General features: G+C 33.9%; 1 long non-coding RNA gene across 3 annotated transcripts; it reads left to right on the top strand.

The window, feature by feature from the left end:
* The first annotated feature begins 2,383 nt into the window (after positions 1-2,383).
* Positions 2,384-3,482, top strand: LOC146996294 (uncharacterized). 3 transcript variants are annotated; one of them, XR_015041898.1, is made up of 6 exons: positions 2,384-2,463; positions 2,586-2,643; positions 2,753-2,831; positions 2,932-2,968; positions 3,132-3,200; positions 3,285-3,482. It is a non-coding gene; the product is annotated as an uncharacterized LOC146996294 (long non-coding RNA). The 3 variants fall into 3 exon arrangements; XR_015041899.1 differs by having other exon boundaries at positions 3,132-3,336; XR_015041900.1 differs by lacking the exons at positions 3,132-3,200; positions 3,285-3,482 and having other exon boundaries at positions 2,932-2,979.
* The last annotated feature ends 13,901 nt before the right edge of the window (positions 3,483-17,383 follow it).

Raw genomic sequence — 17,383 nt, 5'->3', positions numbered from 1 at the left:
TGGAAATGAATTTTCAAAATCAACAGACTTAAATTTTGTACATCCGAACTGTCTTCTCTCTTAAGCAGCAATATGACAAAACATTTAAAAGAAGAGCATATCTTTAGAATTTCCGATAGACAGTCTTGCGCCGAACAGTGTTGCCATTGCTCGCTTAGAAATCGTCGAGTTTCTTAATCAAAAACACATAAATGCTTTACAAAATGTTAAATAGTTAATTAAACAAATTACAAATTTGAGCTTTCAGATGCCCATATTCGGGTGGTGACGTACATATTCAAAATTTCATAGCTGTAGGTACCGTTGTTTTATCACAGTATCTGCATAAATGTTATGTACGTTAAACATACGTATATTTATGCTGATTCTTTATTATTAAATATCTTTAAATATACAGCGATAATATTCGGTAGAAACAGTTCAACGAAAAATGCGAAAACGAAATTAATAGCCCTTCTAGGCTAACGCGCTTTGGGATAAAAACGCAAAAATAGAACATAACAGCTTTCATTGTCAGTTCTTAAAAAAAAAAATCGATAGGCTTTATTTAATTTAATAAAATCGAAAAGTTGAGCAAGTTGCATATTTTTGAGAGGATAAATATGCCACGAAACCTTCAAAATCATTTTTTAGTTCATCACGCACGCATATCTGCACACAAAAATAACAATACCTATTATTCTTCTGCATCTCTGTTTAAAAATGTTTTAAAAAAACATGTACCGAAAAACATTTATTTGTAAAGTAAAATATTTTTTTTTTCGAAAATATTTTAAATAAATTTAAAAAAGAAGATTTTTCGCGATCATATTTTGCCGCGGTTAAGCCCGTGCAGCTGTCTGTCTGTCTGTCAGGTACTGAAAAAATCAGTACCTCGGTACTTACGTGAAAACGTGGTTTGGACTTTACCAAAGCTAAGTTTACTTTTAATCTATTTTCATCCATTACATTTTTTAATATTATTTTTCACTTGAAATTTGTTTTAATACTTTGTTTTCATAGATACATATCATTACTATTATTTTTATTTTCCTTTTTTTTTTTTTTTTTTTTTTGTAACAGTACTTTCTAGTTTGAACTTTTCACTTCTCTATCTTCCTATAATGAACTAATATTGTTTAATTAAACTTATAATTACTTTTCATCTTTACTAAACTTTTTTATTTCTGATAGTTTTGACTTTTGCATAATTGCCAAGTTTCTGAAATTTCTAACAATAAATTTCATTAAACTATTTCTGTCACTGTACTGACTTTTTTGAATATGGCTTCTTTGCATGAAAAACTGAAATATTTCTGTTTAATTACTGACATGCATTTAATTAATACAGAGGCAGCTGCACTCGAGTTTGCCACCGATGCTGGACTTCTTCCCAGAGAGAATGAGGCACCACCTTGCCCCAAGTGCCAGGCACCGATGAGAAGCAACAAGAGAAAGGAATCAAAGCTGGGATGGCGTTGGGTCTGCAGCCTGAGAAATCGCAACAACTGCTCTGGCATGATTAACCCCATTGAAAACACTTTTTTCGAAGGTACAAAAATCCCAATAAGGGAAGCTTTAGTCATAACTGTGTACTTTGTTCTAGATCACAGTTTCAGCTACATAAATCAGCAGCTAAAGCTATGGAGGGAAAAGCAAAAATTACCAGTAATTGCAAATGAGACTATTGTTGACTTTTTATCATATTGTCGTGAGGTATGCGAAATTTTTGCCTCTTATCATAGCAGAATGTTAGGTGGTAAAGGAAAATCTATATTAATTGATGAAACATTTTTGACCCGCCGCAAGTACAACCGCGGCAGGGTAACCAAAAATATGACCATCGTAGTTTTAGGCATCTACTGTCGAGAAGACAAAGAAGGATCATTTTTCAAAGTTAAAGTAAAAAGCAAAAGGCATTTGTGGCCTTACATTAAACGTCATGTTCACCCAGAAACCACCTTCATATACACTGACTCTGCTCCACAATATAAAAGGATAGAAAATTTATTTCCGGCAGCAACACATAAAACTACCAATCACAAGAAAGGTAAATATGTGTCTTTTTTTTAATGAGTGACATTTTGTTTTTCATCCTTAACATTCATTAATCCTTTATTGACAGGCGTATTCGTAGATCCCGAACGCTATAAATGAACAGAACACTATAAATGATCTTGAGGGTGAAAACAAACTTTTTAAGAGGTCTATAAAGAGCAAGAGAACAGATGATATTTGCACGCAGTACATGGCTGTACATTATTACAGGCGGTTCCGCTTGAAGCCCTTTACTTATGATGGAGAAAGACTTGCTCAGTTTCTACAGGACTGTGTATCCAGGCCATGGAAAAGTCGGCTTTGAACTTAAAATGTTGGACGAACCAACATCAGAAAGCGAAGGTATTGAGGACCTGATGCCTCCAAAGAAATCAGCCCGACAAGATGATGATATACCATTCATTCAGGAAGATGATGATAAATGGGGTAAAACCAACAAATATAACTTTAATTTTGACATAATTTATTTATTTACATATATATACATACAAAAATTGCATTTAAATATTAAATTACATACCGTTATAATCTATGTGCTTATTTTTCAGAGTAAGGGAACACAGACCAAGTTTTAAAACTGGAATAAATGATAAGAAAAGCATACAAGTAAATTGTTTACTATAATTTGTGTAAATGTTCAGATGGTCCACAAATTTTGATTTAATACCTTTTTGTTTTTCACTACATGAAATTGTTATTTTTTATTTCCTTTTAGAATTCAACCAAAAAACAGAGCCCAGAAAACAAAAGGATGGAAATGTTGCGAAAATGTTGCATATCTTTTACAGAAAGAGGTAAATGTGTATTTCAGTTATTCTCAACTTTTATTTTGACGTGAGAGCTATTCTTTATATATTTTGTTATTCCTTCATTAAAATAAACTTTCTTTCACAGCTGCAGATCCAAAATGTCATGAAATACTATGACAGAGGTAAGACAAAATTTTAACCATTCACAGCTTATGTTTCAAATTAGTGCTTCACTTTATTTTAATACTACTCCTTCAGTAAAAGCAGCTGTAAAATTTATTTAGTTATTATTAGTATAAGCTTACCTACTTATTTTTCAGTAAAAAAAACTTTATTGCAAATTAGGTAATCCAAAAAAAATAAATAAAAGAAAGAAGAAAACTAATTTTGACAGATAAATTGACAAACATAGAGGTGAGTTGATTAATTTAAAGGTTTCCAGCCTACTTCTTACCAGAAAACATTTTATTGTTAAGGATAATTTATCACCCCTTTCAGGTAAAGAATATTGCAGAAATGAGAAATGAATCATGGAAAGAAATGAATCTTCAGTCAGAAAATATACAGGTGAATTCATTACTTTTAATGTTTCCAGCCTGTTTATTTTAATTATGTATTTTCATACTACGTTTATTATTTTAATTTTACCGTTTATTTATTATTTTAAATATAAGGATTCAATCTTACATTATTAACTTCTTAAACTAGCCACCCTTTTGTGGTAATTGTGTATTTTTGTACTATTGTGTATTTCAATTATTATTTTCTAGTTAAAAAGAGTATGTAGTTAACAAAAGATTAAAACTAAACAACAGAAAGAACACTTTTAGAAAAATATTAAAACATTTAATAAAAGTGTTTATATATACGCTAACTTATGTTTTCATTATCGTAACCTTGTTTAGTTATCTTGTATTATGAATATGTATAATATGGATATTTTGTTTAGGGAGTTCAAAAATAACATTTTGCTGCCACTTAGACGAGGGAAAAAGCAGATGGAGAAATCAACTCGGATGACAAACCCAGTGCCTGGGGGTATAGCCAGGTTTTTCTTTCAAGAAACACATCCGAGTTGAAACGACTGATGCGGGCCACACCTGAAAGCGAAGGAACTGAGCAACTGCTGCCACCGGAGGAAATCTCGACGATCATGAAATTTAAAATCTTGTATTTTGAATATGCATAATATGGATATTTTGTTTAGGGACTTCAAAAATAACATTTTGCTGCCACTTAGACGAGGGAAGAAGCAGATGGAGAAATCAACTTGGATGACAAACCCAGTACCTGGGGGTATAGCCAGGTTTTTCTTTCAAGAAACACATCCGAGTTGAAACGACTGATGTGGGCCACACCTGAAAGCGAAGGAACTGAGCAACTGCTGCCACCACAGGAAATCTCGACGATCATGAAATTTAAAATCTTGTTTATTTATCTCGTATTCTGAACATATATAACATGGATATTTTCTCTACAAAAAACTCCAAATAGTGAACTGCCAAGTAATACTGCTGAAAACTGCAAAATGTGGTGCTGAATGGTAAGTAATATAAAATATATGTTGTTCGGTGTCTGAAAGAGTATTGCTTGGCAGCATTGTTTCACGCCAAGCAGAGTTTGGCTTTAGTGTAACCCTAAAGTTATTTGGTTTTTGCTTTATTAGTATGAATGATTTCTGACTTGATGTAAGAGCATATGGTTGCTCGCTCTTTAGCTAAGTTACATAGGTAACTATAAGCACATGCGTGTGCTAGTATTCAATAATGTTGTTTTTGTTAAAATAAAATTGTTATTGTTAATATTACAGTCCACTTACTGAAGTTAAGTATCATTAAATAAGTTCGAGCTATCTTCGGCAAGAACAGTTTGGTCTCACGTTAGCCGGAGAAGAAAATGGCTTAAAATAAAATTGTTATTGTTAATATTACAGTCCACTTACTGAAGTTAAGTATCATTAAATAAGTTCGAGCTATCTTCGGCAAGAACAGTTTGGTCTCACGTTAGCCGGAGAAGAAAATGGCTACTAATATTGTTTCATTGAATCGCCAACGCGGCGTAGTGAAAACGAAACTCGGAGCTTTGATAAAATTCCTTGATGAGTATAAAATGGAGGAGAATAAACTCAACCATGATGTTATTATGAAGACTAAATTGGATTCTTTGTTGGAATTAAAATCTCGGGTTAAACAACTCATAGTGGAATATACCAATTTGCCAGAGGAAATTGACTTGAAAGATAATCTAAGCATTACACAAGAATTGGAAGAAAGCATCGAAGAGTTCGAAGTAAGATTTAGAATTTTTCTTTCTAATTGTGAAACAAATAATAAAGATAAATTTGAAACCAAAACTGTTTCTAAATCAAATTTTAAATTGCCTGATTTACCTCTTCCTCAATTTTATGGTAAATATGAAGATTTTAAAAATTTTAAAGTGCAATTTATGTCTATGATTGGTAATAATAATAATTTAAATGATACTGAGAAACTGTTTTATTTGAAAGCATCACTTAAAGGTGAAGCAAAAATGTTAGAATCATGTCAGGATACATTTGAGTCGCTATTTTCTGCACTTGAAAGCAGATATGAAAACAAAAGAGCAGTAGTTGATGCCTTTATCAATAATTTGTTGAAATTTGAAAAAATAAATGACTCACCTTCTCAGTTGAGATCACTGGTAGATAATGTTAAAAGATGTTTGAGATCTTTAAGTGTATTAGAATTTGATAGAAATAATTTATCTGATGTTTTGATATTAAATATTTTATTGCATAAATTAGATAGAGAATCTAGAAAAGCATTTGAACTAAACGTAAAATCAAATGAAATTCCCAAACTTGATGAATTTTTAGAATTTCTCGAAGAAAGAATTCGCATTCTTGAAGAAATAAACAAAGTTAGTTTTCCTAAGCAGAGCTATGCTACTAAAGTATCAAATCAATTAAGTCGCTCTAGAAATTCAAAATCCTTGGTAACTAAAACAAACCCTTTTCGAAAGTGTATTATGTGTAAAGAACCACACCCAATTTATCATTGTTCGAAATTTAAGAGTATTTCTGTTTCTGAGCGGTATGATTTTGTTAAAGAATATAAATTATGCATTAAATGCCTTTCTCCATCACACGTATTATCGCAGTGTAAGGCTAAATTTAGCTGTTATTTCTGTAAGAAAGACACACATCATTCGCTGTTACATAAAATTGACGAAAAACAAAATGATTCATCGAAAGAAAATGAATTAACCTTGAACCTTTCGTCAGTGAATGGGAAAGAGGACTGCCCCTCTCCCCCCCCCCTACAACTTTGATGGCAGCTGCAAATAAATCTAAATTTGTGTTAATAAATACAGCAATTGTTTATCTTCGCGATGTTTACGATGAACGAATTCCTTTTAGAGCCGTGCTTGATTCAACTTCGACTTGTAATTTTTGTACTGTAGGTGTTATGAACTCATTAGGAATAAAAAAAGAACGAGCACTTATTCCAGTTAGTGTAATAGGCAACACTACTTTGAATGTTAAATCGCAAATAAAGACGCGTTTATCGAACTTAGAAAAGGAAAATGAATGGGAAATAGAGTTATTAGTTGTTCCCAAAATAACTGACATGACACCATCGAAATCTATTGATATTTCGAAATTAAATATTCCGAAAGGAATAAAGTTAGCTGATGATGAATTTTTCAAGGCAAAAAAGGTAGATTTATTATTAGGTGCGGAATTATTTTTTGAATTTTTAAAAACAGATAAAATACGTTTAGAAGATAATGAGTTACTTCTTCAAAACAGCTGCTTCGGCTTTTTAGTTTCTGGAAGCATTAGAATTCCAAATGTAAAAAATTATGACTTAAATTATTGTTTTTTGTCAACAGAGATTAATTCGTTAAATAACTTAGTAAAGTCATTCTGGGAAGTTGAAGAAGTAAATGAAACTAAATCTACAGTTAATTCTGAATTAAATTATTGCAACGAACTTTTTAAAAACTCATTTTACCGACATGCGGATGGAAGATATGTAGTTAAAATGCCGTTCAAGCCAGATATTGGTGAAAACATACAATTAGGGGATTCAAAGGAAATCGCTGAAAAAAGACTGAATCAGTTGTGGAAACGTTTGTCGAGTGATTCTGTAATGAAAGAACTTTATGTTTCATTTTTAAGGGAATATGAATCATTAAATCATATGGAGAGGATGGAAGACTATTCTGAAACTGAAGGAGGATATTTTCTTCCTCATCATGGCGTGCTGAAACCTGATAGTAAAACAACAAATTTACTCGTTGTGTTCGACGCGAGTGCCAAAACTACTAACGGTTGTTCATTGAACGACATATTATGTAAAGGTGGAATGATTCAAGAGGAACTTTTTTCCATCTATCAGTGGGGACATGTTTCATCAGAAATGAACCCAGCCAACATCATTTCCAGAGGATCAGATGCTACAACTCTTGGATCTAACAAGCTGTGGTGGAAAGGTCCTGATTTTTTAAACAAGGACAATTTTCAAGATAAAAATGGACTTAGTGATGAGCTTTATTCTTCAGAACTGAAACCAGTTACGACTTCCTTGTTGACTTTAAAAACTGATTCATTCTTTGATTACTTCCTAAAAATAACTAATGATTTCTTGAAACTAATACGAATTCTTAGTTTACTTTTCAGATTTATCTACAACTGTAGGAACACAAGTGAGAAACGAACAGGTAGTATTAGTATAGATGAAATGGAGCTGTCAAGGAATACACTCCTTAAATATATCCAAGGTAGATATTTTGCAGAAGAAATTTCTTCGTTGCAGAAAGGTCTACAGATAACATCAAGGAGTAAGTTAAAATATTTTGATCCCTTCTTAGATGAAAAAGGTCTGTTAAGGGTAGGTGGTAGGATAAAGAATTCTAATTTAAGTTATAGTCAAAGACATCCCATTATTTTGCCTGCCAAGAATAAGTTAACTGAACTTATATTTATTTATTTTCATGAAAAGGATTTTCATAATGGTCCACAATCACTATTAAATTCTATTAGGCAAATTTATTGGCCCATTAATGGCAGGAATATAGCTAGAAAGATAGTCCAAAGCTGCATAAATTGCTTTAAGGCAAAACCAATAATTTCTCAACAACTAATGGGAGAATTACCTAAAGAGAGAATTAATATTAACTTTACATTTAATTGTTGTGCTACTGATTACTGCGGCCCATTTTTGATAAAGTACAAAGGGCAACGCAAGGGTAACTATCATAAGATATATGTTTGTATTTTTGTTTGTATGGTGACAAAAGCAATTCATCTAGAGATTGTCAATGACTTAACCACAGAAGCATTTATTGCTTGTCTGAAGAGGTTCTTTGCCTGACGAGGTAAACCAAAAAAAAATATTTAGTGACAATGCAAAAAACTTTGTTAGTGCAAATACAGAAATAAAAAAATTAATGAGTATTTTTCTAAAGCAGAATGGAACTTTAGCTAATTTTCTAGCCGAGGAAGGTATACAATGGAAGTTTATACCCCCAAGAGCACCAAATTTTAATGGTCTATCTGAAGCAGGAGTAAAATCCTTTAAATTTCATTTTAAACGAACAGTAGGAAATTCAGTATTAACCTACGAAGAATTTTTGACAGTAACAGTTCAAGTAGAGGGAATCTTAAATTCTCGCCCTCTTACACCGTTAACTTCTAATATTGATGATTTAAATGTTTTGACCCCTGGTCATTTCCTTATAGGTCGACCGATCAATTCAATAATTGAACCCAATTTAACAGAAGTAGATAATAACAGACTTAGTTCATGGCAAAAAACTACAAAAATGGTACAAAATATATGGAAGAACTGGACTAATAATTACTTGAGCACTTTGATTCAAAGAAATAAATGGATGATTGCTAAACAAAATATTAAAATAGGGGATATGGTAGTGATTAAGGAAGAAAATCTTCCTACCTGTAAATGGTTGTTAGGGAGAATTGTAGATGTGTTTTATGGGAAGGACAACCTTGTGCGAGTTGTCTCTGTCAAAACCAAAAATGGTATTTATAACGAGCAGTTACTAAAATTGCTGTACTGCCAATTGAGAAATAATGTACGAATTTTTATGTTTATTTGAAGGTTTGACTTGTAATCTATCATATTTGTTCTTTTCACATTGTAATTACTTGTATTATAATTTGTGCATTAATTTACACTGTATCATTTTGTATTGTATGAACATTTATTATTTTTTTGAATTTACTTATTGTATTGAAATTAATATTTCAACGCCGGGCGGGATGTTCGGTGTCTGAAAGAGTATTGCTTGGCAGCATTGTTTCACGCCAAGCAGAGTTTGGCTTTAGTGTAACCCTAAAATTATTTCGTTTTTGCTTTATTAGTATGAATGATTTCTGACTTGATGTAAGAGCATATGGTTGCTCGCTCTTTAGCTAAGTTACATAAGCACATGCGTGTGCTAGTATTCAATAATGTTGTTTTTGTTAAAATAAAATTGTTATTGTTAATATTACAGTCCACTTACTGAAGTTAAGTATCATTAAATAAGTTCGAGCTATCTTCGGCAAGAACATATGTGTACACATTAAAATTAGAGGATTATGGCTCCTGGCGAAACCTCGTAAAAAAAAACGCATCAGGATTCCTACCTCCTAGTCTTACACGTACTAGCTTAAAAATTGGGATTATTTGTAACTATTTTGTTTCACTAATATCATTAATCACATTTCTTACTGTTTCTATTTTTTTATCAAATTTAGATTTAATTAAAAATCACTTTAACCTGCACGTAACGTCAAGTAATGTGAAAATAGATAGTGCCTATTTTTTAAACGAAATTATATGATAATACCCGCATAAATATTTTTTATAAATAATTGATTTAAATATAATTATAAAAACTCTAATTTACAAAATTTGGTAATGCTTCAATTAAAATGAATAGTCAAAAAGCAGAAGAAAAGATTTTTCTTTTTTTAAGTACGTGTAAGTCTTAAGGTGATGTGGAAATGGAATCATTTCTAATTTCAAAATGCAAAATGCTTGTAAAAATTGTTCTTTTTCAGATCTGATGAACTGGCCTCGATCTATAAGAGTGGAGTTCAGTGAAACGAAGTATTGGATTTTAACAAGGAATGAATCTATAACAGTTTTTCTTGTGAAAAAATGAAATTTTATAAGTTATCGGCAGAGTCATAGTTACTGTTTGCAGCGCCCAGGGACAACTGAAGATTTTGTGCCCCTCCCGACTACTGGCCAAAAATGGAAAACATTCAACTCTAAAAATTCGTAACATCATTTTGGCTTCCCTTGGATGATGTGCCCACGGACATATGCCCTCTTTCTAGCCCTGGTTATCATATACACAGTTTCTTGTGAACTTGTTGACTGTGAGAACCTGGATACATATTTTCTTGCAAAACTCTGAGAAACTAGATAAAAATTTTCTTGTGAAAAGATGAAACTGTGAGAACCTGGATAAAAATATTCTTGTGAAAAGGTGAAACTGTGAGAACCTGGATAAAAATTTTCTTGTGAAAAAGTGAAATTTTTATATAAATACAAGCAATGTCATCTAGGGGTAAGTACCTTCATTTTGCAATATATGTTTACATTGATAAATTAAAAAATATGAAATTCTAGCATATTGAAACATAAGTTAAGAAATATTTGTTTAAATTTTCTAATTAAGAAAGGTGAAATTCTTACATATTGCAACAAAAGTTAAGAAATATATGTTTAAATTGATTAATTAAAAGAGTTGAAATTCTTGCATATTGAAAAATAAGTTAAGAAATGTATGTTTAAATTGATTAATTTAAAAAACGTTGAAATCCTATCACATTGAAAAATAGAAAATATATGTTCAAATTGATTAATTAATAAAAAAAATGAGTGCTATATACTGAAAAATAAGTTTCTTAAAAAGAACTTAGCATATATTACAAATACCTTAATAAATGTTCTAATTTTTCATTTCTCATCCATATATATCATGTTTAACTATCATACACTTACCTGCATAACATAATTAATTTAAATATAAATTCATTATTAATTTAAATGCCAAATAATATAATGCCGAAATTACATGCAAGTCAAATTTTTAGGTTGGAAGCTTTCTTTTAAATCGATTGTTTACAGTTTGAGCATAAGTACTTCTTCGCCCTATAGCGTTTCATGCAAAACATTTCACTCGTTAAAGTACACGTTAATTAAAATTCCTTGTTCTATTACTTTAGACTGAATTACAATTAGTAAGTTATCATATCATGCTTAGTAATATAACATTAACTATGTTGTACAACATTGAAGAAATAGGGAATGTCAGGCGTCATCATGTCAACATGAACAAGGGTAAGTTCAACTTTTCCTTTTGGCAGTTCAGAATTGTTTTCCCTGTCCACTTCCCTCGGATAGGGAAAACAATATTTGGCAAAGCGCATTTCGAAATCCAAGATGGCGGCCAAAAACTCGCCAAATTCAGCCAAGAGCCGGGTATCCGAAATGAGCCGAAGATTACGATAGTACCTAGAGTTTTCAGCATTTCGTATAATCCTATAACCAGATAATAATAATATTAAAATAAATTTTATCTGAATGACGTTTTCTTATTACAGAAACAGTAAAATTATGCAATTACATAAACGAATACACTTTCGGACAATATACTTAATATTGTTTACAAGCGCAAGCCAAAGTTCTGTTTATGTTACATCTCGCCCTTCAGCGCATGCTCAAGAATTACCATCCAGGCGAAACTAGTCGATTTGACCATGACGTCAAAAATTCGAAAAGTGGGGTAGGGTTTGGAAATACGCATCCCGTTTCTCATAAGATCTTTGAAAATAGAATCTGAACCACCCCTCTGCATGCGTGCCAAAAGACCGAACGCAGAGCTTTACATGTTTCTATGTAGAGAAGAAGAATCCGATTAGACTACGAGATAACGTTGACTTACGTTGATAACGTTGGCTTACTTTGATAACGTTCAACGTTAGTTAACGTTAATAGCGTTTAGTTAACGTTGAGCTATCAATCACCTTTCATTCGACTTCACTTAAAAGAATTAACCTAAAGCATCTTTTTTTACAGTTCCTTTAATTTTTCTTACCAGTATGCATTCCTATAGGCATTGTATTCATTTTCAAAATGGTCTGATTTTAATATAATTTAATATTTTTAATAATTACTCTAGGGGTCATATCATGACGTTTCAGAGACGTCGACAAATTGCCAAGATGCAACGGCAAATATTCTGCGTCTTCACAACGTTGTAAAGACGTCGTAAAAGTTACCACGACCACTTTGCAACCTCTCGGACCAGTTTGCAATGTCGTGTGCTACTTCGGATTGCAGATGCAATGATAATGCTGATAATGCTATTCCCTCATTAGGACAATTTTCTATTAATATCGAAAAATACTACGCTACTCCATACAAGACATGCCTCTACTCTCAAGGTACTCGTTAACTATGTTGGCTCGATAGAGATAGATATTATCAATAAAAATGTGGAAATCAATAGAACGATATACTGCAACATAGTCTCACAATGGAGCGATAGACTTCATCCAGATACAACGCTGCCGTTACAGAACCATCTTTAAAGATTTGTAGCTGGGTGCGATATCCCACTGAAATTCTAAAATTTGCACCATTTTGCTGCCACCCCAGTAAGTGATGTCCGATGGTGCTCTGGGCCAGATTCTGTGTGCCTGGTTTTTTTCCAAATCCTTGCGCTCTTATCATCTTGATTCGAGAGAAAATCTGGACTCGTTTATGAACAGGACATTGCATCAGTCTGACATAGTCCAGTTGAGATGTTAACGACAGTACTTTATTATTGACCCTCTGGATTGAACAGTTAGTGGCGCACAACCACTTGGTGCTCAGGTGTACAATCTTTCCATGCAAACGTTTGGCTCATAGTACTTGCAGACATTGTCTTACAAAATGATACTGGAAATATGGATGTAACAGTTGTGAATGTCACTCGTTAAATCTGCTTGACTACCGTAGCAATACACCAATCTTCAGAAGGGGTAGTAACTCTTCGTCATCCGGATAAAAGTAGCAGGATAACTATTTGGTTTGTTTGGAATTGTTTCTATATTAAAAAAAATCACTGAAAGACCAATAATAATGAATGTGCTGCCCTGCTTCAATGCGTCAGGCGGCATGACAGCATTCACTCTGTGTCATTCTTCTTCCTTCAGCCATTGAAAACAAGAACATTATTCTTCGAAAGTTCTAAATGCTTCGTATCAACATTTAAATGAACTCTTTAAAATCTTCGGAATGCTGGCGTCTTTAATGAACTGCCTAAATAACATATATTCGGACATCAGTGTTAATTGGCTTTAACGTACAATATACAGGGTGTATCAGTACAATGGTAACAAACTTCAAGGAGAGATAAAGTACGCCTAGACGATGGGAAATCACATAACAATGAATGGTCGCAAACACTTTCCTGGCACGGTAGTGATGACACAAAAGTCAAGAAAGTAAGGACATGAACGGGGTGAGAAAACATGTTTATTATTCGCAGTACACTGACTACCAATAAGTATTTGGACACCTGTGATAGAAAAGAAAAACTAACTTTATTCAAAATCAATAGTTGGTAGAGCCTCCACGAGAGGTAATTACAGCGTGGAGCCTCCGCGACATACTTTCCACAAGTCTTTGTATGACAGCTAGTGGTATTTTCTTCCACTCGGCTTGGAGAAGACATAGAAGTTCCTTCACCGGTTTTGCACGGGTAGTGCTCCTGAATTCGGCGATGCACTTCTTCCCAGAGGTTCTCGATAGGGTTCAGGTCTGGACTCTGGGCAGGCCAGTCCATTCGATGAACTCCATTGGCACCATACCAAGCCTTGGTTAACGTCGAAACATGACAATTGGCATTGTCGTCGTGAAAGTAACAGGGGTCCAACCCGTAAAACTGCCACAACGTAGGAAGCACATTGTCATCCAAAATAGTGCAGTAGGCATCGGACTTGAGCTTACCATGAATGGGGACAAAGGGTCCAAGCCCATACCAGGAGAAACACCCCCAGACCATAATCCCATTTCCGCCGAACTTGACTGTAGGCACAATGCATTCTGGCGTTCTCCAGGTTCTCCAGACGTTCTCCAGGTAGACGCCAGACCCAGACCCTGCCATCCGAACGGTAAAGGGCGAACCTTGATTCGTCACTCCAAAGAACCCCTTTCACTGATCTACGGTCCAATTTCGATGTGCTTTGCACCACATTTACCGAGCAGCGCGGTTGGACTTTGTGATCAAAGGCTTATGGGCAGCAGCACGACCCTGAAAACCAAGCAGATGTGCTTCCTTACGGATGGTATTCATTGAAACAATACTCTCGGATGCCTGTTGAAACTCCTCGCGGATGAGGGTCATCAGTTGGGTGCAGTTCTTTCGAATTTCTCTGGACAGCACTCGTCGGTCTCTATCTCCCAGTTTCGTTGGTCTGCCGACTCGGGGCACATTCCAACAATTACCACTCACCTTCCACTTCTTAATCACATAGGCCACTGTCGATTTTGGATACTTCAGATCGCTAGATCTGTCCCTTAAGGATCGGCCACATTTGTGATACCCGATAATTATACCTTCCTCGAAATCAGAGAGCTCCGAACTGCGAGGCATCTTGCATGCGACTAAAGCCGATGTTGTTTCCTACACGATATATACCAGCGGAGTCCGTGACGTACTTTAGGACCGCAGATATAGTCATTTGCATAGGTGTCCAAATACTTATTGGTAGTCAGTGTATAGCAAAAACAAAGAAAAAACATAAAGAGATATCAATCTCATTAAAAAAGGTGTTCGAAATTACGAATCGGACCGTGATGCAGGAACCGTGCGCCATGCATCTTCCATTCGTGCTGCAGATCTTACATGCGCCAGAGAAGTGAGGCCTGCATCACGGTCCAGGTCGTAATTTCGAACACCTTCTTTAATGACTATCGGTGTTTGTTTTTATTTTTATTTATTGGTTTGTGCTGTGCATAATAAAACACGTTTTGTCTGACTGTTTGTGTACTTCATTTTTTGCGTTTTGTGTCGTCACTACCGTGCCAGGAAAGCGTATGCAACCATGCACTGCTATGTGATTTCCCATCGTCTCTATCTCTCCTGAAAGTTTGTCCCCGCTGTACTGAAACACCCTGTATATACATTGCCATCCGAATACGCAGTAATTTTCAGCCATTCAGATTCAACTATGCTTTCGAAATTTGCTCATTTCTGTTGCATGCTTAAAGTTTGGAAGCCAGTGTAAGTGTGAATGTACGAATAGATTTCTGAATTTTTACAAAACTGTTTTACTTGGCAAAATGTGAACCTTTGCATCATTTAAAACATTTTTGTAACTGGAAATATATATCTACGGTCAGTGGTTACAAAACTAAATGCCGAATAAAGACTTTTGTGGACCCGGTGTGTACTGTTTAAACAAGATAGTACAGAGACGCCTAAATTTGCTTCTGACCTACTGGCCGTCAGATATTTTTACGCAGGCCTTGCTTATCTGTTTAAATTGAATATAACTAAATGTATGAAGTTTGATAATGGTACGTATTATAGAAACATATAATATAGCAGATAGATCATTCACGAAAGTCAGCTATCTTGTTCTGATTAGATTTTTAGGGTAACAAAGTACATTTCCTTTTAGTACCCCAGTTTTCAACTAATACATAATTTTATTTCTCTTCCTTTACATTTCAGTGAAATGCAGCACATTACAATGTGCTGCATTTCAGGTTTTAGACAACTTTGAAGCTTCCAATTTCTTTTCAGCGTCTTCATTTCTCACTTTTGAGAAATAAAGCTTGGAGACCGTAAGAAAGCCTTAAGATGAAAGAAGTTGAATACGATGTGTAGAAAAGTAACTGAATAGCAAAGTTTCCTTACATTCTTCTTACTCAGGGAGACGAACTGTGAACTTTTATTTTTAAAAATGCCGAACTCAAAAAAGAAATACAAAGAAAGAAAAGAGAAAGTCATGCAATCTGAATTCTCAGGAGTATCTGTTCCTAACGTTTTCAAAAATCGGAACATTGTATTCTGATGTCTTTTTTTTTTATCTGAAAGATTTTGAAATTTAAGAGCACTGTCTAGAGTTGAGAAAAGGGAATTTAGTATACTGAGAAAGACGCTTAAACCTAACATATCTGTTGTACCATAAATCTATATATTAAACGTCTGCTTCAGAATTTAAACATGTTGAAATTACTCTAGTTATATAGTTTATTTATATTTGTTTTTGTTTTTCTTTTACCAATTAAAACAAAGCAAGTAAGAGGTATTTTATTTTTACTTAGATGTTTAGACATCTTTTCCAAAAGTGCAACTTTACCCTGCGGCAGGAAAAAGGAGCATTTTTTCTGTTAACTGGAGTCCACTTAGAACTAACCATATACGTTGGGGGCGAAATTTAACTAAATACTGAAAAGAGTAACGATATGTAAAGCTTCATAAAAATGAACTTGTAATAATAGTAATATATAATATGATATTATAATGTTTAACATGCGCAACGCCGAATTTGTGCATATCTCTGACTTTGTTTTTAAGAGAGAACATTCCTACTCGTGTAGCCCACCAGCGGCCGAGCGGTAAAGTCGCTGAACACTGGTAGTTCGGTCCGAGGTTCGAATCCCGCGAACGGGCTGGCTGCATGGGTGTTTTCGTGGTTTTCCCCATGTGTAACGTGTATACGAGCCAGTTTCCCTTAGAAAGTCCTCCACGAAGGCATCCCTCCCCTTAGGCAGATAGCCTTAGTGTGCTTTGCCATAATTAAATACATCAACATCAACCTCCTCATATACACAACGCTCTGTTATGAACAGCAATCTAACGGTTTATACATCCGTTGTCTTTTGTCACTTGAAAACATCAGAGAATTGCAGAAAGCCTTGACGTTGCTCATTTTAAACATTGCACATGACACTGAATTCATGACATTGCAACATGGGAATGACTGCACTGCCTTGATGAAGTGATATAAATAAGCTACCACATTTGGCGCTTTGGTGCACATTTTGCATCTGGTGCCCGATTAACTGCAAAAGAACGGGCCAATGTGCTTATCAGGTTACAGTTCGCTGTTACTTTCTGATATAAACTAATTTTACATTTTTTTTATTTTTCCAAAAGTGTAATCAGTTTTTAAAGCAATAGTTCTAGCAATTTTTAAAGACAAAAAGTAGTAATACTCGTATCATTAACTATTCACTCAATACATTAGACAGCCTCATTTTATTACTAAAATTTAAAATTTTAATCAACTTAATTCTTCAAACTAAAATGATGGTTTTCTTATCTGCGATAGGCAAATAATATAATGAAGAATTAAAATTCGTATGCTTAGAAATGTCATACTTATTCTAATAATTTGTGTGCTCTCTTTAAAATTACATAAATTCAATTTTTTCCAGAATTTCATTTGACACTTAATGGTCTGATACTTCCAATTAATTTTCTAGAATTATTAATAAACTAAGTGCAAATTAAATATCAGTTTTATAGTCTGCCAACAGTGTGTTTGTTTTACTCGTGGAATTAACTATATGTGGCAGACTTTTCTTTCG

This window comes from Stegodyphus dumicola, chromosome 7, assembly GCF_044657685.1.
Source record: "Stegodyphus dumicola isolate Sdum_Otavi_A_Nest chromosome 7, ASM4465768v1".
NCBI lineage: Eukaryota > Metazoa > Arthropoda > Arachnida > Araneae > Eresidae > Stegodyphus > Stegodyphus dumicola.
Note: the sequence above shows the minus strand (reverse complement) of the source record. Positions and strands in the feature narration are given on the sequence as shown.